At 40.9% G+C, this 23,482-nt stretch overlaps 1 long non-coding RNA gene across 1 annotated transcript in view; it reads left to right on the top strand.

Annotated features, from left to right (window-relative positions):
* Positions 1–15,407, top strand: part of LOC117660674 (uncharacterized) — a 32,570-nt gene extending 17,163 nt beyond the window's left edge. Inside the window, exon 2 of the long non-coding RNA XR_009620706.2 lies at positions 15,157–15,407. This is a non-coding gene — a long non-coding RNA (uncharacterized LOC117660674). The remainder of the gene's footprint in view (positions 1–15,156) is intronic.
* The last annotated feature ends 8,075 nt before the right edge of the window (positions 15,408–23,482 follow it).

The raw sequence follows: 23,482 nt of genomic DNA, 5'->3' as shown, positions 1-23,482 counted from the left end.
CAGCAAACATTTTTCTCTTTCCCGACTTTGCCTCTCTCTCAATGGCATCACATGATGCCTAATGGAAGAATACTGTACTTTATAGAGTAAGATATCATCTTTTGAACAAGCGGGGCTTGGATGCTTGGCTAACTTCTCTCAGCCTTTTTACTTAATGCATATAATGATTCAGTTATAAACAGAAAACAGGTCTAAAGAGAAGAGTCTGAAAGAACAAATCTCATTTTAAAAAGACTTAGAAAGAGTCATTTGCTCTCTGCAACTATATTCCTTCATCAACCTGACCGAGGAGGTGAATTATTGAAGTGAATACTCATAACAATAAGTAATTTGCAAGGAAAGGTTAACATTCCTCCCACTTAAATTTTTTTAATTTAAATAAAGCGGTGGAGCATCCAACTGCATAGCATAACTACAGTTGTAAAGTTCCAGTTTGGATGACCTTGTCTATAGCAAGCTATGACATACTCCTATCTCACAAGGACAGCCCAGGACAAGAGTTGCAGTCTTCCATCTGTCTATGGAGAGTCTCAGTCATTCAGGTCATGGTTGTCCCAGAGGTGCTTTTTCAAGAGGCAACTGGACCTTCTTGTTTTTCTTTAAGGATGTTTCATTTCTTTTTTTTTTTTAAAGATCTGCGTAAGACCAGTAATTCAGAATACAAAATAACAGAGTTGGAAGGGACCTTGGAGGTCTTCTAGTCAACCCCCCTGCTTAGGCAGGAAACCCTACACCACTTCAGACAACTGGTTATCCAATCTCTTCTTAAAAACTTCAAAGTGTTGGAGCATTCACAACTTCTGGAGGCAAGGTGTTCTACTTGTTCCACTTATTCCACTTGTTCCACTTGTTCTATCTGCCAGGAAATTTCTCCATAGTTTTAAGTTGCTTCTCTCCTTGATTAGTTTCCACCCATCGCTTCTTGTTCTACCCTCAAGTGCTTTGGAGAATAGCTTGACTCCCTCTTTTTTGTGGCAATCCCTGAGATATTGGAACACTGCTATCATGTCACCCCTAGTCTCCTTCTTTTCATCAAACTAGACATACCCAGTTTGAGCAACCGTTCTTCATTTGTTTTAGCCTCCAGCCCCCTAATTATCCTTGTTGCTCTCCTCTGCATTCTTTTTAGAGCCTCCACATCTTTTTTACATCGTGGTGACCAAAACTGGATGCAGTATTCCAAGTGTGGCCTTACCAAGGCATTATAAAGTGGTATTAACACTTCGCGTGATCTTGATTGTATCCCTCTGTTTATGCAGCCTAGAACTGTGTTGGTTTTTTTGGCAGCTGCTATACACTGCTAGCAAATATTTAACAGTTTAACAGCTTTAACCTTGGAACCTTGGAGGGACCTTGGAGGTCATCTAGTCCAACCCCCTGCTCACTCAGGAGACCTGTACTAGGGATTCGAACCGCTGAACTGCTGACCTTTCTGATTGACAAGCTCAGTGTCTTAGCCACTGAACCACTTGGTCAGTTAAATTAATTTAAATGGTTGTCCACTAGGACTCCAAGATCCCTCTCACAGTTACTACTGTTGAGCAAAGTACCACCTATACCAGTGATGGCTAACCTTTTTGCCATTGCGTGCCAGGAGAGGGGGGGGCGGGGAGGGTTGCGCGTGCACGTGCCCATGCACATGCGTGCGCAACCCCCTCCCCCTCCCACTCCTGGCACATGATGGCCTGGTAGACCCGTTTTTCTTTCTTACCTGGTTCCAGATCCTCTCTGTGTATGTGGGAAGGGCGAAAACAGCCTTTCCCACTCCCTTGGAGGCCCTACGGAGGCTGAAAGGGCCCCTTTCCCAATTCTTGGTGGGACAGGAAGTGACATTTTTTGCTGTCCCCAGCCTCCAGAACCTCTCTAGGAGTCTCTAGGAGCCTCTCTAGGAGTCTCTAGGAGCCTCTCTAGTAGTCTCTGGAGGCTGGGGACAGGAAAAAATGTCACTTCCTGTCCCACCGGGAGTCGGGAAATGGGCCCTTTCAGCCTCCGTAGGGCCTCCAAGGGAGTGGGAAAGGCTGTTTTCGCCCTTCCCAGATACACAGAGAGGATCTGGAGCCAGGTAAGAAAGAAAAACAGGCCTCCCATCCCGTCCCCAGGCCCTCCAGAGGCAGGAAACAGCCTGTTTCCCTACTTCTGGTGGGCCCAGAAGGCCCGAAAATCAGCTGGCCGGCACGCGCATGTGCCCCAGAGCTCAGCTGGCATGCCCATTAATATGGCTCCGCGTGCCACCTGTGGCACGTGTGCCATAGGTTCGCCATCACGGACCTATACTGTACCTGTGCATTTTGTTTTTCTTGCCTAAATGTAGAACCTTATAAATGGTTGGAGGAAAAGGGAAAAAGAGCAAGAAAAGATTTAATAACGGTTGAATTAGGAGGAGAAATATAAGAACAAATGGGAAGAATGAAAATTGTGGAAAGGAAATTGGGTACACGCTTATGTCTAATATAAATAAAACAATTAGAATAATATAATACATTATAGTGGTATATATATGATATATTAGAAATATATGTATAAAAGATATACTAGGATAAGAGAGAGAAAATGTATAAGTATGGATTACTGACACGAAACTGTTGAAAAAAGATAGTGTTAATATTTATTTTTGTTTTTTTTAAAAAATTGTTCAATACACACACACACACACACACACACACACACACACACACACACACACACATATATATATATATATATATATATATATGTCTTTGGTTATTCGGGTTTTCTCCCGCGTAAAATTGGAAGTGTCTTGGCGACGTTTCAACAAAGTCTCATTCGTCATCTTCAGGCTGGTGTTTTCGGCTTCGTGCTTCTAACTGATAATAATAAGGAACTGATAAGGTCTGTTACTACAGTTAACTCTTTGAAGGACTATTGCATGGATTTATCGGTGGGTGCATGCAATTAATTCACAAGAGGTAAATAAAGAGGGATTTTTCATGACAAGGTGTCTGTTTCTTGCTTCTGCTAAGGCTGGGTCAGAACAGTGGGAAGGTTTTGATGACATTCCCATAGGTGGGAATACACATTCTCAAGTGCATGTGTCCTGACCTATACCACTATTTCTCACACAGGCTACAACATCTCTATGCTTCTAGACTCAAGTTCCATCCAAGGCAGATATCATGTAGGAACTCCTGATTTGGAGGCTTTTTTCAAAGCAGGATGCTCAATGAATCTGTTGTGGCCCGCCAGCGGCCAGCAGAGCTGGCAGCAGATTCGGACAGTGAGGAGGTTGGGGAGAAATGTGGGCCAGTCCTAGAGTCTGGGGAAGGCTCGGACGAGGGCTCGGAGGCCAAGGCCATCTGGTAGTTCTTTGCTGCCTCCAGAGTCTGACATCAGTGAGGCAGAAGAACACCGGGAGCCTATTCCCAGTGTGCGCATGCACAGAGCTGCTAGAAGACAGGAACAATTAAGAAAACAGGGTCGACTTGGGAGTAAGGCTGGGAGATGATTGGCCCCTCCCATAAGATATAAAAGAGGAGCGAACAGGACGTGAGTTTTTGCAGGAAACAATTAGTTCATCTGGTCTGTAAAAGCTTTGGGAAAGTTCTGTTTGACTCTGCTAAGTTTGGCCTTGCCCTGCGTGTGGCAATTAGTTCTCTGGCAGCATTCCAAGGGAGATAAGGTGGGTGTTTGTAAACACTTCCCTGAAAGACTGTTTGAGAAGCCTTTCAGACTGGGAATGACAATAATTCACAGCTGTATGAATAAAAGGTTTGCCGGGACTAAGATTGTGCTGTATACTTTCTAAAGAAGCCTAGATCAGAACAGAACCCACTGTCCCTCCATCACCTCAGAGCAACCTAGTTAGCTTTAAAAGTACCATCAAAAGAAATTCTCAGGCCCTCTGAGAATAAAGGAGAAAACCCAAAATCTCTTTTGTGAGAGAAGTTGGGAAAAATGCTTAAAACACTTCAACGGGGTTCAAAAGACTCCTGGATTACCCAATGTTTTAGTGATACCAGGCACCATTAAGATAAAGGTTCATTTGGGATCTTGAAGGTTGATCCTATATTACCTTACCCAGGAAAACTTCCTGTACTGATTCAGAAGGATTTAAGAGCAGCTGTGAAATTGAAAAGAGGAGCAGTTAAGAGAATTAATCATTGGGTACAAAGTGGTTTGAGCTGGCCTTTCTTTGGTGTGTAAATAAGGGTGAGTTGGCGGCATTGTGAAATCTTGCCTCTCAAGGGCTGTTGATAATGGTGCTAATTGATAGTAAGGCCATCATAATCCTGTTGACTCAGGATCGTTTTCTGCCATGTACATGCTTCACTAAAGGATGGCAGACAATGGTGGCTAGGATCGATGATAAAAATAGCTCAAAGAGGCCGAGCCTCCCTCTTCATTCTTTTTCTATCCACAATGTCACCTTTTGGGATTGATGGTGCTGTTGGAAGAAATATCCACCTGGTTCCGTTCCAAGCCGGGAAAAAGACACTGGAAACATGGAGGCTGATTGGAAAGATGGTTTAATGAAGTAGAACCATCAAGCACATGGTCCTGATTAAGCTGACCAACATGGAGTTGAGAGAGAGAGGTATTTATACCCTCTCTTGGGCTTTGCACTTAAACTTCCTGCTCCTGTGCAAGAACATGTATTCTATTGGCTGCTGTAGGGGTCACAGCTAACTTTGTAGGCTGTCTGAGTCCCAGGCTTGGTTGAAGCTTGCTGGGTGATGCAATGTCCCCAGTGATTGTGCCATGTGGTGAGCTCTGCTGCTAGATGGATTAATCCTATTATGTCCTGGAGGGTCATGTCTTAATCCCATCACCCTGGAGCTGGAGGTCTTTTGTCTTGTAGTTAGGCTGACCCAGTCTTTCATAATGGGCACCAAATATCTGCTGGGGGCAGGGAGCTGCTCTCAGTCTTTAAAACATGTTTCTTCTTTTATCATCCAGGGAAATATAATATTCTGCCTTTTTAATATTTCTCAAAATATTTCATTCTTCTAGGAGCCGGGTGGGTGCTAACTTTCTACAGTGCCAACAGGATCTGTTGGCTAGTTTTGCAAGCTAGAAGACAGCATCCAATCTGAGCACCTGGCTTAAATAAGCAATCACCCATGTTTTAAGAACACTTCTAAAAGAAACCAATAAAAGCATAAAACAAAAGCTCCCCCATCACCCCAGTCTATTGACTCTAATAAACAGCATTTACTGGAATTGTCCTGCACACGGCAAAAGCAGATTTGAATCGATTTTTATTTAATTTATTCATTGACTGTTTATATCACTGCAAAATATCAAGACATCATTAGAAAGTAAGGAGATTTGTGCAATTGTGGAGGGTGAAGAAATGCCTAATAGACCATGGGAACAACCAGAAAGTTCAGGGAAGAAACGGGGCTGGTTCAAAAGAGATTCTTGAGTCTGGCTAAGAGACGAAGAGAAGAAAGAGACTCCAAGTAACTTTGCATTCATTACATTAAGTTTAAGTATTGTTGGAGCATTACAGGTAGTCCTTGATTTATGATCACTATTGGGACTGGAGCTTCCATTGCTAAGTGAGGCAGTTGTTAAGCAAGTTGCAACTGATCTTACCACCTTTTTGCTATAGTTGTTAAGCGAATTGCCACGATGGTTAAATGAATCGTGTTTGCTGTTAAGCAAATCTGGATTCCCCCTGTGACTTTGCTTGTCAGATGCCAGCTGAGTCTCTGGGATGATCTGTCGGTCCCCAATCTGGCCCTTTAGATCTTTCATCAGTGTATTCATCACCACCATAATCAAGTGAATCCATCCTGCTATTAGTCACCCATTTCTTCTCTTTCTTTCTCCTTTCCCAGCATTATGGATTTCTCAAGTGGGGGTTTTCACAATATGTAGACATAATATTGTGGGGTCATTGATGCTCTCTGAGCTTGGATGTTTTCTTGAATGTCTTTCATTACCCAACTAGGTAACATCATCCATTGAATAGTACCCTAGTTGAGTAATGGAATGTCTCTGCAAGCTCAGAGAGCACTATGGACCATGCAGTTCAGCCCTGAGAGCTGGAAATATTTTCTTCTGTTGAGACATAATACTATTAAGAGAACTGTCTTGTCTCCTCAGAACTTTTTACTTCTTCGTATTACCTTCTGTTCTGTGGAGTCATTACATGTAAGTATACCGTGTTTCTCCAAAAAGACAGCCCACCTTGAAAAGAAGCCCTATCACGTTTTTGAGCGCATGCAATCAAATTAAGCCCTACCCACAAAATTAGCCCTAATTAAGACCCCACCCACCCTGAGGTGCAGGGGGTGGGGCGAGGCACACAGGTAAAAAATAAGCTAGGGTAGGGATGGAGGGGTGGAGCTGTCCTACTTACCATGCCTCGCACATCCCACACCTGCCTCGCCTTCTGCGGCCGCTTGCTGCTACTTGCACGCATCGCTCTAGCCTCCATTTTGCTTTCAGATGCCTGCCGGAAGGCATCTGCAGCCTTCTATTATCTCTATTATTGGCTACAGAGGGCTTTCTGGAAAGCATCTTCAGCCAATAACAGAGCTCGGATCAACCCATAGCTCTGTTATAGGCTGCAGATGCCTTCCCATAGGCATCTAAAGGCGAAACGGAGGCCGGGGCAATGCGTGCGAGTGGTGGCAAGTGGCCACAGAAGAAGTGGGCCAGCAGCGGGCTCCTGCTGGGCAGGGCTATCGGTGCCACTGTCTTGAGGTGAGTCAATAATTAGAACCCTCCAAAAAGAAGGCCTAGCTATTTTTTCGGAGGTCAAAAGAAAATAAGACCCAGCCTTCTTTTTGGAGAAACATTGTTGGAAGAAACATCCTTCTGGGTTCTGCTCCAAGTGGGGAAACAGACACTGGAAACATGGAGACTGCTTGGAAAGATGGTTTAATGGTGGACAGGATCACATGGCTTGAGTTCCTGAATAGAAAAGGGGGCAGATACAGTGAGTCCCTGGGTTTTTATGCTCTCTCTGGCTCTGAATTTCCTGGGGCCCAGAAAGAGTATCCTGATTGGTTGTCAGACTCCCAGGGGGTGGGGATCTTAGCTAGCCTTGCTGGCTGATGGTCACATGTGCTTCCCAGGTCACATGCTTCCCAGGTCACATGTGGTGAGTCTCTGCTGCTATTGTGTAGAGGGCTAATCCTATCTTTGTTGGATCTTTGGCAATTCCTACTATGGCTCTGCCTGAAGGAGGTAGATCTTTGTTATGTAGAATAGACTGGCCCAAGCCTTAATGGCCCATTGACAAAGGGTGGGGGGCAGGAAGATGGGAGCTGCTTCAAAACATGCTTATCCCAGGGAAATATAATATTCTGCCTTTTCCATATTTCCTAAAATATTTCACTCTTCCAGGAAAGGGGTGGGTGCTAACTTCCTACAACATGGAAGATGTATATCAAATCTGTATCAAGTGGCAGTGATCTTTACATTTCGGAATTATAATGAATGGACATGTTGGATATACAGAACCAGCCTCATCCTCCAACAGGTCTTATGGATGGACAAATATACAATACTGGCTGTACAATACTGTACATTGAGATGTTTTCCTGCTCAATGCAAATCACAGAATTGCAAGAGAAGCTGCCATCTGGACAAGTTCATAACTCAGAAAAAGCCAGTTTCTTTTGATAGAATTCTCTCTGGACATGCTACGTACAAGCTGAACACGCTATACAGCTCATTACTGAATAGCTAATTCTCAGCAGGTGTGAAACCTCCAGAGTGTGTCTTCACTAGATTATAGCTGACAGGCTATGGCATGACAAAGCAGATGCTCCAACAGAGAATATCAATCTAAATTAGGGGGGAAAAGTTTTAAAAGTTCTCCACTTTAGTAGTTTTTTCATACTTTGTATCTGAATCCAATCTCCCCATTCCCCCCTGTAGTGCCTTCTCAAAACGTTTCTGTTTTTAGCAGACAAGCTGAGCGGGCATTCTTTAGAAAAGCATTCTTAAAACTGCAGTCAGTAGTGAAAACGCTTTGTTACTGAACTTGCTCTACTCTTCATTTGCTATGAAGTATTGCTTAAAAGTGAATTCAATGTTTGGATGATGATCAAGTGAATATTTTAATCTCTGCAGTTTTTAGAGATTGATAAATCGGGCAATTGAGAGGGAACCAATGCCTTATAAATCAAATGCATACACACACACACACACACACACACACACACACACACACACACCATATTTTTCGGAGTATAAGACACACTGGAGTATCAGGCGCACCTTAGTTTTTGGGGAGGAAAATAAGAAAAAAGCTGATCGGCCTCCTGGAATACCCCCAATCAGCTGTTTCCAGAGGTGAATTTTAGCAACAGGTTTCTTGGTTGTGAGCTCTGTGCCTTGCTTTTTTTTCTGCCTCTGAAACTTCTGAAACTCCATTTCAGGAAAAAAAAAATTCTGCCTCTGAAAGCCTTCAAAACAGAGCTTCAGAAAAAAAAAAGCCTTTTTTCTGAAGCTTCTTTCAGAGGCATTTTTTTCTGAAGCTTCTTTCAGAGGCTTTTATTCTGAAGGACTATCTGTATTCTGTTCAATCTCCTTTCTTTGGTATTGGTATGTAGATTAACCTCTTCCGATCTGTTGGTTATTGTATCATTCTCCAGATTTGTTAGCATAGATTGGTTAGAACAGTGGTTCTCAACCTTCCTAATGCTGCGACCCTTTAATACAGTTCCTCATGTTGTGGGGACCCCCAACAATAAAATTATTCCTAAGATCATTGAAAATATGTGTTTTCTGATGGTCTTAGGCGACCCCTGTGAAAGGGTCATTCGACCCCCAAAAGGGTCCCGACCCACAGGTTGAGAACCACTGGGTTAGAACCTTTATTGATTCTTCTTTTGTTGCTTGCCACAAAAATAAGAAAATAATTCTTATTTTCCTCCCCAAAAACTAAGGTGCATCTTATACTCTGAAAAATACGGTAAATAGGATCTGGGATGGTTGATACCACCACTAATTTGCTCCATCTAGCTTTCTCTGGCAATTTTTTCTGTGGGAGTGTTTCAAATAAATTGGCGTTTTTGGAATTTTCTACTCTAGATTGGCGTCATTTGTCCACTGCCCTGATTATTACAGGGAGAGTTTAGGGAAACATTTGATCAATGAGTAAAAAGGCTTGAGAGGCTTCTGTGACCTATATTTTATTCATGAACTATTTCAGAAACATTACAGATTTTGAGAATATTGTTAAGAAGCTGCAAAGAAGCTTAAGAAGAAGAAATGCAATGATAAAAAAGGAGATGGGAACTCTTACTCCTATTCATTTCATTTGCCAAGAGGGCCCAGGGAAAACAACATCTGTGTTGGCATATCCAATCCTTGGATATTTTTCAATAAAATTAGCATTGGTCATTAATGCCTGTGGAGATTCTCAGTCATCCAGCTGAAGAAGCTTCTTGGATGAGAAGCAAACTGTCTTCAAGGAAAAACAAAGTCCGATTGCCTTTTGAAAAAGCACCTTTGGGACATTGGTCATTAATGTTGTCACTAAACTTCAGAAGCCAATGAGTTTCCAAAATAATATTAAATAGATTGCCTAATCAGCAAATTCTGGATTTCTTATCTTCTTAACATGTTATTTTTCGAGGTCTTAATATTATATTTGAGAATAAGCAGAATGGATTGGTTTTCAGTTTAAGACTATTTGATCTGCACTCCAATTTCAGATGCCAATTAAATTCTGGCAATGCTTGTAGAATAGACAGGTTAATGAGGAGTTGAACCTCTAGCATTCCCTCTTCTTTCAAGGCAATATAAAACCCATAATAGGCCATTTTGCAAATGTTCTCACATGAAATCCCATGAAGAGGAAAAGGTACAGGATAACAGTAACTGATAATTAGTTTTCATTGTTATGAAAAGTGTCTGTTGATCCTCAGCTGTCTGAAGATTGTCTCACATATTATCAAATTGATGTCCACTTATAAGTTATTCAATCACTTATGCCCTCTTTCTATCTTCCTTGCACCCAACGTAGTCCAACAACTAGATAGGAGCCTCTGAAGTTTCTTGGCACATAGCCACATCTATGGCTAGTCTACAACACATTTCCAAGAAGGCTCCACACCCATTTGCACAACCCAGGTGACCCTGATGACACAGATAAACCTCCAGGTGGCCTCAATGCTCTCTAAAAGAATGCAAATGACCAACTGTCTGCAAGAAGTATAAATCCTTCCATTCCCCACCATCCAGTCAGAGCTGAAGAAGCTTCTTGGATGAGAAGTGAAGAGTCTTCAAAGAAAAACAAGAAAGTCCAGTCGACTCTTGAAGAACCACCTATGGGATAATCATGACCTGGATGACTGAGAAATTCCATAGATATTATTTCTGTCCTTCAAATTAAGCAGCCTCATTTCCTGAACATTGTTTTCTTACAGCAGTTGCTTTCTAAGAGGTGTCTAGCTATTTGACTATTTTTCTAGAGATTACAGCATTTTTAAATTTACAAACTTTCTCTAGAGTCTTGCTCTTGCTGCCTTCATACCCTTAGTTCATGCCTGGATCATCATGTCTCCCCTATGATAGAAAACTTTTAACTGTCTTCTGGTACTTGAGGGGGACAGTCAAAGAGATGAGGGGGTTGACTTATTCTCCAAAGCACCAGAAGGCAGGAAAAAAATAATGAATGGAAGCTTGTTAAAGAGAGATCCAACCTAGAAATAAGGAGAAATTTTCTGATAGTTGAGAACAATTAGTCAAAGGAACAGGGAGCTTGTCTCCCTGAAATGTGGGTGCTCTATCACTGGAGATTTTCAAAAGTAGACTGGACAATCATTTGACTAGAGACTAGAATGGTAGAGACTTGAAATTTTGGGCTTAGACAACTTAGAACTTCAGCGTCTTCGGTCTGACATTGGTACATAAAATCATCTGCTACAATGTCCTACCAGTCAATGAATACTTTTTTTTAAAATTTGATTTATATGCCGCCCTTCTCCAGAGACTCAGGGCGGCTTACAATGCGTTAAGCAATAGCCTTCATACTTTTGTATATTTATACAAAGTCAGTTTATTGCCCCCACAAACTGGGTCCTCAATTTACCTACCTTAGAAAGGATGGAAGGCTGAGTCAACCTTGAGCCTGGGGAGATTCGAACATGCAGTAATTGCAGGCAGCTGGATGTTAATAACAGGCTATTAGTCTGCTGCGCCACTTCAGCTTCAACCAAAACAATACAAGAGCACACAATAGATACAAACTCATGGTAAACCGTTCCAAACTAGATTGCAGAAAATACGACTTCAGTAACAGAGTGGTCAATGCCTGGAATGCACTACCTGACTCTGTGGTTTCTTCCCCCAAACCCCAAAACTTTAACCTTAGACCGTCTAGTGTAGACTTCACCCCATTCCTAAGAGGTCTTTAAGGGGCGTGCTTAAGCGCACCAGCGTGTCTACCGTCCCTGTCCTAATGTTTCCTTTTATTCATACCCATTTCATGTATTCATAACTATGTTTATACTTGTATCTGTTATCAAATACATGATTGACGAAATACATAAATAAATAATCAATCAATCAATATCTCCTGCCTTGAGCAGGAGGTTGGACTAGAAGATTTCTGAGGTCTCTTCCAGCCCTTTGATTCTATGTACTACGTTCTAAAGATAATAGATGTTGATCTAATATGCTTTTCAACCCTGGACTACCCCTATTTCCATTATTAGCTGCTCTCTCTAATTCTATGCAAGGAATTCAGTAAAAATGTTTAAGTTTACTGCTGTGTTTGCATTTTCTAAAGAACTGTCATAATATATCAAGAGACGATCATCCAGAGAAAATAAATATTTGAACAAGCATATAGAACGATCCTTTTTTTTTTGTTTCCTTTGCTGCTAGAATGAAAAAAAAAAGTGCAATAAAGAAAATCCTTAAAATAATTGCCAGTGAAATAATTTTCTGGAAATTTAATAAAACTTGTCAGTAACATTATTCCAGATTATTTTTTCCTGTCATTTCCATTTAAGCTATTAAGTGACATTTAAATTTCTTTCAGATTCAATATTTGCAAACAAGTAAGCATCCATTTAAGAGTTGAACTGAACTGAACTGAAAATCATTTAGTTGAACAAAGGAGCAATGCCAAGGATACTGACGGGACTACTGTGGAATAAATAGTGCACACATTTCTGGTTTTAGATGTTTCTAAAGAAATACCACTCTAATGGCAGAAAGTGAAGAGGAACTAAAGAGACTTCTATGCCGGTGAAGGAGGAGAGTGCAAAAGTTGGCTTGAAACCCAACATTAATAAAAGTAAGATCATGGCTCCCAGCCCTCTCAATTCCTGGCAAATAGATGGGGAAGAAATGGAGGTAGTGACAGATTTTATTTTCCTGGGCTCCAAGATCACATGGGCACATGGGGACTACAGCCAAGACACTTGCTCCTGGGGACAAAAGCTATGGCAAAGTTAGACAGCATGCTAAAAAGCAGAGACATCACCCTGACAACAAAAGTGTGTATAGTCAAGGTTATGGTTTTCCCAGTTGCAATGTATGACTGTGAAATTTGGACCATAAGGAAGGCTGAGTGCCAAAGAATTGAGGCCTTTGAACTATGGTGCTGGAGAAGACTCCTGCGAGTCCCTTGGACTGTAAGGCGATCAAACCAGTCAGTCCTAGAGGAGATCAACCCTGCCTGCTCTTTAGAAGGCCAGATCCTGAAGATGAAACTCAAATACTTTGGCCACCTAATGAGAAGGAAGGTCTCACTGGAGAAGAGCCTAATATTGGGAACGATTTAGGGCAAAAGAAGAAGGAGATGACAGAGAATGAGTTGGCTGGATGGAGTCACTGAAGCAATCAGCGTGAACTTAAATGGTCTCCGGGGATGGTAGAGGACAGAAAGGCCTGGAGGAACATTGTCCATGGGGTCATGATAGGTCGGACACAACTTCGCAACTAACAACAGCAACAAAAGAAATACCATGTGTCTGCTCTGTAGCTATCCTGATGTTCACTGAATAATTGAAAGGAGCTGCACTAGAATTTGCACTTGGATAGCAACTCACACATGAATTCCCCAATTAGATTTTTTTGGGATGCCAACTGAACACTTGGTTTGGAAAGACCACAGGATGCCCTTTAACTAATTTACTGTCATTTATTTGTGATACAACTTATACTTTCTTAGCTGGAACCAAACTCTATCCCAGTCAATTGGACACGCTGTAGGTAGATTAGTTTCTCAATCTTTAAGGTGCAACAAGTGTCTTTTTTGGGGTTGTTGTTTTTGCTTTTCCTAGGTTGTTATGGGTTTCAGTCTGGATTTAGAGATCAGATGGCATAGTCAATAATTCAAAATAAGTTTATGAAGTAAAATGGATTTTATTGTCTGACAAGTACAAATTACAAAATCAACTTTTATTATTTATTAATTCAGTTGCTCAGTTTATATCCTTTCCATTTTTTTCCCCAGGACCTCCAGGCAAGGATACATGGCACTATTTTTCCTTTTTCCAAAGTCAGTATTACTGTATTTTTTGGAGTATAAAACACACCTTTTTCCCCTCTAAAAGGGGGTGAAAATTTAGGTGCGTCTTATACACCGAATGTAGCCCTGCCCACCCACTGGCCCCCACCCTTTGGCCTCTGCCTCGCAGCAGTTACCTCCTTGCAAGCAAACAGCAAGAAACAACAGTTCCTTTCAGCTTCAGCACAGCCTAATTAGCACAAGTTGATGGGATCGGCCTCCCAACTCTCAGCTGATTTGCTATCAGCTGTTTTGCGCAGGGCTCTGCTGCTTGCTGCAAAGAGGTAAATTGCTGGAGCAGATTTTTTTTTCCTTGTTCCTAATCAAGCTATGCTGAAAACGAAAATGAAAGTAAAGCAGGCTGTTTGCTGCAACGAGGCAAAATTGCACAGAGGCAGAGGGAGATTTCTTTTTCTTCTTTTCCTCACCAAAAAAGGTAGGTGTGTCTTATATTCCAAAAAATACAGTATATGAAGTCAATTAGACTGACAGATGAGAACTCACTCAGTCACCCAGTGGGCTGTTGTAGGTCTGTTGGAATTTTGAATGGTTGCTAAACAACAACCAGTCATAACTCAAGGACTAGTTATACAGATTTGGGTGAGAATCTTTCATCATTCCATTTCATGCAGTGGCATAGGGAATCTGGGCTTCTGGACAACTTTTTGAATCAATCTAATCTCAGGTCAGGTATGTCAGATGACAAACTCACCAGCACTCCTGGAGAAATTTCTTGGAAGTTTCTGTGGATACCCTGAGCTTTTATCAAAACACTAGTTGGCATTTTTCAAAGTTATGTTTGGTTGGCATTTCCCCCCTACATTTTGTTTAGTTTGGCTTGGTTCTATGAATACAATCCATACATAGAAGACAGCAAGATTTAGTGGTTGGACATCAGTTTGAATCTAATTACCAGTTTATTGAGCGATGGCTTCTCTGAATGTTCTGCATCCCGTTGCCACAATAAATAGCAAACGATTTCACAAAAGCAGAAGAGATGGGAGTCTAGTGGGCCAGCTGAATTCCCACATTATGCCATTTAACCTCAACAGCACTTTGAGAGTAAATAAGCAAGCATTGGCCTCATGTGAACCTTATTGAAAAGAATGTTTTTAAAAAAGAATTTTTCTTTCCTCTTTCCTTTTTGTACCCCTTTTCTCATTTATTACTTTTCTTTAGTGTCTTTACTTTTTTTAAAAAAAATTGGGTTGCTTTTATTCTCTTAAAATTCTTTAATAAAAACTATATTTATATTTTAAAAAGGACATTGATGTTGTTTTTTTACAGAAGTATGTAATTCTCTTTAACATCAGAATCAGAGGTGGGTTTCAGCAGGTTCTGACCAGTTCTGGAGAACCGGTAGCGGAAATTTTGAGTAGTTTGGAGAACCGGTAGTAAAAATTCTGATTGGCCCTGCCCCCATCTAGTCTCTGCCTCCCGAGTCCCAGCTGATTGGGAGGAAATGGGGATTTTGCAGTAACCTTATCCTGGAATGGGATGGGAATGGAGATTTTATAGTATCCTTCCCCTGCCAGACCCACCAAGCATACCACACCCACCAAGCCACACCCACAGAACCGGTAATAAATTTTTTTGAAATGCATCACTGATCAGAATGTGTTCCTGAAGATGGAAAATAACCAATTTTTAAAAGAAATTAAGGGGCAGTAGAAAACAGTATAAGCTAATTAACTTAATATCTGTTCCAGGAATAATGCCTGAAAGCATTATTGCGAAGGAATGCAGGCCTGGCCTTCAGAATGAGAAAAAAATGGGCAAAACTGTTCCAGGGAAGAGATTCAGAAGAGATTATTCAGTCCTGAGAAAGAGAAAATGGCAAGAAAGAAGCTCATCATTACTCTGCCTTGATTGTACCAAAGATGGAGTAGAGAGAAATTCTGCCAGGCTTTCAAGAATCTATCCTTATTTTACCCTACAACAATAAAGGATCTTTCTGGAATCACTGCTGTGTCTGTTCTTGGCCTTGCCTAGCTGTCAGAAAATAAGCTTAAAAAAGAAAAGAAAAGAATGACAGAAAAGAAAATAATCACAAAAAGAAATAATTGGAATTCAAAAGCACCCATTGAAGGTAAATGCAGAGAGATTCAGCAACTAATAGAAGGAAATGCCTTTTTATGCAGCGTTGTCCGATTTCACCAAAAAGTCATTCCACTTTTCTTTCCTAACCTGAATTTTACACAGAGTTCTTCCTGGTTTGAGAAACATTGGTTCCTTATCAATTTAAGTATTTTAGTCTTACTATTTTATTCCGTCTCCTCCTCTTCCCTCCTTTGGACTTGGAGGCAGTGGTGAAATTCATTTTTTTTACTACCAGTTCTGTGGGTGTAGTTTGATGGGCATGGCAGGGGAAGGATACTGCAAAATCCCCATTCCCTCTCCACTCTGGGGCCAGCCGGAGGTGGTATTTGCCGGTTCTCTGAACTACTCAAAATTTCCGCTACCGGTTCTCCAGAACCTGTCAGAACCTGTTAGATTTCACCCCTGCTTGGAGGGTAGAATTGTGGAAGACTGGAAGGCATTACATCCCTCTTTTTGTTTCCGATTCGTCATTGGCTGTGCCTGACAAAGCATTCCCCCTTTCAAATCTCTGTGGCATAGCTATTTATGTCTGGGCCTCCACTTCATTCATGAATGTTTCAAACTCTGAGGTCCTGGAGAATTGGGCAAGTTCTGATCCTGACAGTCCAAATCTGGAGCATTTAGAGAAGCTGCTTCTAAAATGCCTGCCTTCCCCACAAATGCAGAGGTAGCTGAGATTTCAAAAAGAAGACACTTAGCAGGGCTTCCCAATGCAATGTAACCAGTTTTATGTCTGTGGAGATGCTCAGTCATCCAGGTTGTGGTTGTCCCAAAGGTGCTTTTTCAGAAGGCGATTGGACTTTCTTGTTTTTCTTTGAAGACTTTTCACTTCTCATCCAAGAAGCTTCTTCAGCTCTGATTAGATGATGGGGAATGGAAGGCACTACTCAGGTGACCCTGAGAACCCAGATAAACCTCCAAGTGGCCTTAATGATCCTCTAAAAGAATAAGAGACATAGTGGCTCAGTGGCTAAGACGCTGAGCTTGTCGATCGAAAGGTCGGCAGTTCAGCGGCTTGAATCCCTAGTGCCGCGTAATGGGGTGAGCTCCAATTACTTGACCACTTTGGTGGGAAGGTAACAGCGCTCCGTGTGCCTTCGGCATTTAGTCATGCCAGCCACATGACCACGGAGACGTCTTCGGACAGCGCTGGCTCTTTGGCTTAGAAACAGAGATGAGCACCGCCCCCTAGAGACAGGAACTAGCACATACGTGTGAGGGAAACCTTTACCTTTAAAAGAATGCAAATGACCAGCTATTTGCAAGGAATATAAATCCTTCCATTCCCCACCATCCAGTCAGAACTGAAGAAGCTTCTCAGATGAGAAGTGAAATGTTTTCAAAGAAAAACGAGAAAGGCCAGTTGCCTTCTGAAAAAGCATCTTTGGGGTAACCAGCTTTAAAGGTAAAGGTTCCCCCACACATGCATGCTAGTCGTTCCTGACCCTAGGGAACGGTGCTCATCTCCGTTTTAAAGCCGAAGAGCCAGTGTTGTCTGAAGACATGGTCATGTGGCCGGCATGACTAAACTCCAAAGGCACACGGAGCGCTGTTACCTTCCCACCAAAAGTGGTCCCTATTTTTCTACTTGCATTTTTTACATGCTTTTGAACTGCTAGGTTGGCAGAAGCTGGGACAAGTAATCAGCTTTACTTCAATTTTTATATAGGCCTTGTGTTCACTAGTACAACTTTATTTAAGGCAACTCATTTAGTTCTGCTAGCTCTCTACTTCAGGGGTTCAACCTCTGAAATTTCTGATGAAATCTCACCTCTAGGCAAAATGGGCAGCATATAAATTTACCCAATAAATAAATGAGCAGGCAGAGGAGAAGGAAAGGAGCAATGAAACAGAACAGCATCTTCTTCCTCTCTGGCCCATTACTCTGCTCTAATACCTTGAGTTTCTGGTTGATACACAAACAGATGTGGATTAGTGTACATCCCTACAGTGCCCTGACAAATGAGTTCATCCCACATTTCATCAAATATTTCAGATGAATTAGTCCATGAAGTCTTATTCATTCCAGCACACATCTTGAGGTAACAGGACCGAAACATTGCTGATGTGATCTATGGTTAGTAGAAAACTGTAAGAACTGTACAATTACATAAATATAGACTCTCCTTCTAAAATGTAGGGAATAGAATTAGCAGATCTTAACCTCACATAAATCCCCATTCTCCAGAAACTCAAGCCTGGATTAAGTAACTAGCTACCAGCAGATGTCAAGGTTCCAAGTAATCATCCCCCAAAACAAGAATGCCAAGGCAGGCATATTCCTCAAAGGAGCCTGGATAGCTCTGCAGACTAAGCACTGTAATTTAACACCAGCTGTCTGCAATTAAAGTAAGTTCGAATCTTGCCAGGCACAAGGTTGACTCAGCCTTCCATCCTTTCTGAAGTAGGTAAATTGAGGACCCAGTTTGTGGGGGCAATAAACTGACTTTGTATAAAATATACAAAAGTATGAAGGCTATTGCTTAACGCACTGTAAGCCGCCCTGAGTCTCCAGAGAAGGGAGGCATATAAATCAATTTTTTTTAAAAAAAGAACATTTTATTGGGACATATCATATTGGCACACTCAGTGGGAAACTGGCTCTGGGTTCCCGCCAGTTTTCCACCCAATTAAAAGTAAAACTTTGCCAATTCCCCCCAAAGTCACCAGTCGGATACAGCATACAGCATACAATCAGCATACAGTCCAACTGCTGGGCATCAAAACACCTGCAGAAATGTCCTTGACTCCCAGGGAAAAGAATTTTATTTTGGCTTCAAGAGCCCCAATTATCCCTACACCCCCCTCCCTGGCCCCTTAGCTCCAGGCTGTATCATTCCTGAAGCCAGGCAGGGAAAAACCTTAGAAGAAAGTTATGAAAAAGAAAATGGCCACAGTTAGGCCAGCTTCGGGGCTGACAACAGAAGTTTTTCAGGCTTAGTACAACTAGAAATGTTGTAGAGTAGACAAGTCAAATATACACAGAGGTTCTGTGTCCCGCCTATTGTAGAACATGGGAATGTATACAAACGTCAGTCCCAAAGTTTAAATGCTCATTATGTGATCCAGAGCCACTCCATTTTCCTAAATTGAATCTAGACCATCAGGACAGTGTTACTTGGTTAATTGGTTGTCTAGGTAGAGATGTATAACTGGGTATCCTAAACTGGTGGGAGCCTTGAAGCACACTAACTGGGCTCTGCCACAGAGGAAGGAGAGCCACTACAACAACTGTCCTCTATTTCCAATTCCCAGAGCCCCTCCAGAAGCATGGTATCATTCTATGATACCAAACATCACTGATAGATTCAGGATGTCCAGGACAATAGTATCATCAAGTCCTCCATAGGTTATCAACAACACTGTCTTAGTGTTAGGATTCCGAGTAACGCAGCCATTGAAAGCAGAACTCTGAGGCAGGAAGATTACTCAAAAAACATGTTTATTGGATACATCATATCAGCACAGCTGGTGAAAACCAACTCTAAAACTTCTCGCGATTTTCACCTAATTGAAAGAGCAAAAGTTCCCCCTCCCAGTTGTCACCGGTCACATTGTCCAATGAAAGTAGTTGGCAGGCTGCTTAGTCACTCCTCTCCTCCTTCAACATCCACCTGATAGGATGACCTTGGTTCCCACAGGAAAACTTTTTGTTTTGGGGGTTAGTCGGTCTATCTACTTCCCCCCTCCCTTCCCCCTCTCTGGATTTGTGGCAACTATGAGGCAGCAAAAGGTGGCTTCAGCCAGTTGACATGAGTTGACTTCCAGAAGCATGGTATCATCTCTGATACCAAGCATCACTGATAGATCCAGGATGCCCAGGACAATCAAGTCCTCCATAGGTTATCAACAAGCACAACCAACACTGTTTTAGTACTGTAACACGTCTTGAACCCTGGCTGAAGTAGCTTCAGGTAATCTTCATCCCTGGCCGTCTGAAGCTAAGGATGTACCAGCTGCTTAGATGGGGAGGTTGGGTACTGAATGAAAGTTGCTTACAATCAGGTTTAAGGTTGAAACCCTCTTAAGAAGGAAGTATACCACTTCAAGGCAGGTAGCACCATCCCCTTCCAGCACTTATGCTCAGAATTGCTTGCTTCATGGCTCTGTAGTTTTTTGAATCACAATTTGTTCTACTCTGTCAATATGAATTCCATCTTCTTGTGATCCTTGGCCAGCAGGATGCCACACAGATGGTGACCTTCCAGAAATAGAAACCGAGATTGGATTCTTTGGGATTAGAAAGGGGTGAGAAATTGAATCTATCAGATTTTTTAAACAAGGTAGTGTCATACAACACTACCAAATAATAAAGGAAGAATGTAGAACATATATACAAACTGACATGAACATTGTCAGAAATGTGCAACTCAAGAAAATATCGCCAATATGTACAAATATGTGCACATCGTAGTAGAATATGTAAGAAATGAATATGTATGGAAAAGTTTGGATGAACAAGTATGAACAAGCCAGTTTGGTCTAGTGATTAAGATACCAGACTAGAAACCAGACTGTTCAAATCCCATTTTTGCCATGAAAGCCAGCTGGGTGATTTTAAACCAGTCACTTTCTCTTTCAGCCCAACCTACCACACAAGGTTGTTGTTGTGGGAAAAATAAGAGGAGGAAGGTGTGTAGGATATGTTCACCAACTGGAGTTATTTAAAAAATAATAATAAAGATGGGATACAAAGAAATAAAAATAAATATGAATATGTGTAGTCTTTGTAGAAATTGGTATTTGGGATTGGTACAAAATCAACAATCCTAAAATCCTTCCATTTGGCAACCCAGAAAGCCAAATTGTCTACATATTCAACAGTAAATTGTAGAAAATTTATAATAATAATTTGCTACATGAAAGGGAACTTTTTAGAAATGAAATAGATTAGTTTAGTTTAGTTTAGTTTATTCATATATGCCGCCCTTCTCCCGAAGGACTCGAGGCGGCTCACAAAGATAAAACAATGGAACAATAAAATTAATACTAAAATAATGCAATTAAAATCCCCAAGAAATTAAAACTAAAACTCCCAGCAGATCAGGAAATTTGTTGGAAAAGCTGTGTCTTCAGATCACCGCAGAAAGAGCGGAGGTCGGGGGCTGTCCGGAGCTCAGTGGCTAACCCATTCCAGAGGGTTGGTGCGCCCACAGAGAACGCCCTCAGCCTGGGCGCCATCAGCCGACATTGTCTGGCTGATGGCACCTGGAGGAGGGCAGTCCTATGTGAACGCACTGGGCGGTGAGAGGCCGGTAGGAGGTGATCCTGCAAGTACCCCGTGCCCGTGCCTGGGGTACTTAGGAGGAAAGGTGGTCTTTTTCCATGTTCTGTTTTTAAGGACTTTTTTTAAAAAAATGGCAATCTGCAATCCAGTTTTTTAAATCAACAAAGCAACCTACATTCTCAGAATTGGAGGTGTTGTTGATTGATATTAGGAACATTACAGAATGAATAACAGACAATTTATTTCTTCTTTTAAATATTCAAAAATGTGGTGTTCTCATAAGCAAACCAAACTTTATAAAACATTCTTAGTGTTCTTGGTGTTTCTAAAACTGTCATTTAAATGTTGTGTGGATTATTTGTTTAAGCACATCAGACTTCTGAATATGTATAATTTTTTTAAAGGAAGAATGAGTCATTTTACAGCACTTGTGATGTCAGACAAACTTTCTCCTGCACCAAACATGGCTTTATTTGTGAGAGAAGAGTTGGATACTAGCCAGAATTTATTCTGCTTCATTTCTTTCTCACCTAGAATCCTATGGAAATGAAATGTCCAAGTTCACTATTTGTAGGAATCCGGGCTAATTTTAATTCTCATTGAAAAATCTCCTTGAATTAGGAAGTGACCTTCGCAGGGGTGGGGAACGATTATGTGTCAGGTCTGAAGGCCTAATGCATCTTTTGCCATCTTTTGCATTAGGCCTTCAGACCTGACATTGTGGACTTCAACTCCCAGAATTCCTGAGCCAGCATATCTGAAGATTGCTGGCTCAGGAATTCTGGGAGTTGAAGTCCACAAGTCATAAAGGGACCATCGTTGCCCACCCTTGAGGTAGAGTGATTTAAAAAGGTTCCCATACTTGCTTAAAATAGTTACAAATATCACCTTCTACCTTGATAACTTGTGTGAAAATTGGATGAGAAATCTTCATATTCCGAGTTCACAGTAATTAATGTAGTAATGTTAATTTTTTTTAAAAAATTTTTATTTGTTTAAAAGTACAAACAAGACAAAACGAGTAACAACAAAACATACAAAATATGTAAACAAAGAGTTCGAGTATACATTTTGTCAAAGGTATCGCAACTGTAATACATGTTCTTATTTGTGTTTTGACTCTTCCTTGTTTGGTCTTACTCATCTATCTATCTTTATATTTTTTATTTATTTATTTATTTTTAATTAAACTTTATTGAGATTTTCTTTTAAAAAAAACAAACAAAAAACAAAGGACAAAAACAAAAGAGAAATAAGAGGAAAAAACAAACAAACATTCAAACAATAACATGAAACAACATATACATAATATAGCTTTTCAATTTGTATCGGATGTGCAGTGTTTTAACTATTTCCATAAATAATACTTGGTGACATTTTAACTCACTTTTAACCATTATTTAATACAGATCTAAAGGTGTATCTATCTATCTTTATAATTCACTGTTAACTTATGTTAGCATTTTATGTTCCTGTTTGTGTAACTCCAGTTGCTCCGTATTCTTTTTTCCTTTTTCTATTTTCTAACCAAGTGTACCACTTTTCCCATACTAGATAGTAGTTGTGTTCTTCTTTATCTTGTAGTTCCTTTGTGAGTCTGTCCATTTCTGCACATTCCATGATTTTCCGAGTTCACAGTAATTAATGTAGTAATGTTAATTTTTATTGAGTGAGTATGTGCTTATAACTAGTACAAGCTAATAAAAGGAATATTTAAGATTGTTAAATATCAGATTATTTGGGGTTGAATAATTCTTGGCTGTCCAAATCTGATCACCTGAATACAGAGTCATGTTGAAACAAATTGGGCATGACAGGTGTCCTCATTTGTCCTCTAAGGTAAAGAGGTAAAATAATTACTTTGTTTTATGTCTCCCTCCTTCTCTCTTTCTCTTTGAGACCTGTTAATTTAAACAAGTGTGTCTCATCCAAGATGAAAAGCCCTGGAAATAAATCCATAGCATCCTTCAAATAGTTGGCAGCTCTTCTGACTTCTTCTAATTGACCAAAGCAGAAACTGCCGTGCTGCAGTTTTTTTTGAGACTTGGCATCTATACTCAGGATATCTGGTAGCAGCAGTAACTTAAAAAAAAAAAAAAACAAGAAGAAAAATATCTGGAGTTTGTTGCTGGCTTTAAAAGCCTGGTGCTGGAATTCTTCCAAGCTTTTATGTGCAGCTAGAGTGCTTACTAGTCCTTCTTAAGTATGTTTTGTGACAATTAAGCTCCCATTTTAGATATAAAATCATCCTTAGTGGTAACTTTCCTGAAACTCTATAATCTCCGAATACTTATCTTCACTGCAATCAGTGCATTGATGAAAGAATTCATTTTGACTGGTGTGTGAGCTGAGTGTCAGCTTTGGAAGCCATATTAGGCCGGAAGGTATTAATCCCTTTTGGGTATTTTTTAAAAAAAGAAGACAAATCTTCATCCCATTGTCTACCCCTTGGTTATTGGATCAATTATTTTAAAAGACACATTACGATTCTGTAGGTAAGATTCCTCCCAGCTCATATGAGGACAGCATTTTCTTTAGCTTTCTCTGAGAGAAAATTAATTATACCACTTCATTGATTTTTTTTCCTGAAGCAAAATGGCCCAGAATCTTTATACACACATACAGTATCGAAATAAATGGTGCATTCATTTATTAGTTGGGTTATATTGTTCTCTGCTATAGAGGGTCATGTCAGTTAACAACATGTT

This window comes from Pantherophis guttatus, chromosome 2 (genome assembly GCF_059756535.1).
Source record: "Pantherophis guttatus breed Tessera chromosome 2, ASM5975653v1, whole genome shotgun sequence".
Lineage (NCBI taxonomy): Eukaryota > Metazoa > Chordata > Lepidosauria > Squamata > Colubridae > Pantherophis > Pantherophis guttatus.
This window is presented reverse-complemented; position numbering and strand designations above follow the sequence as displayed.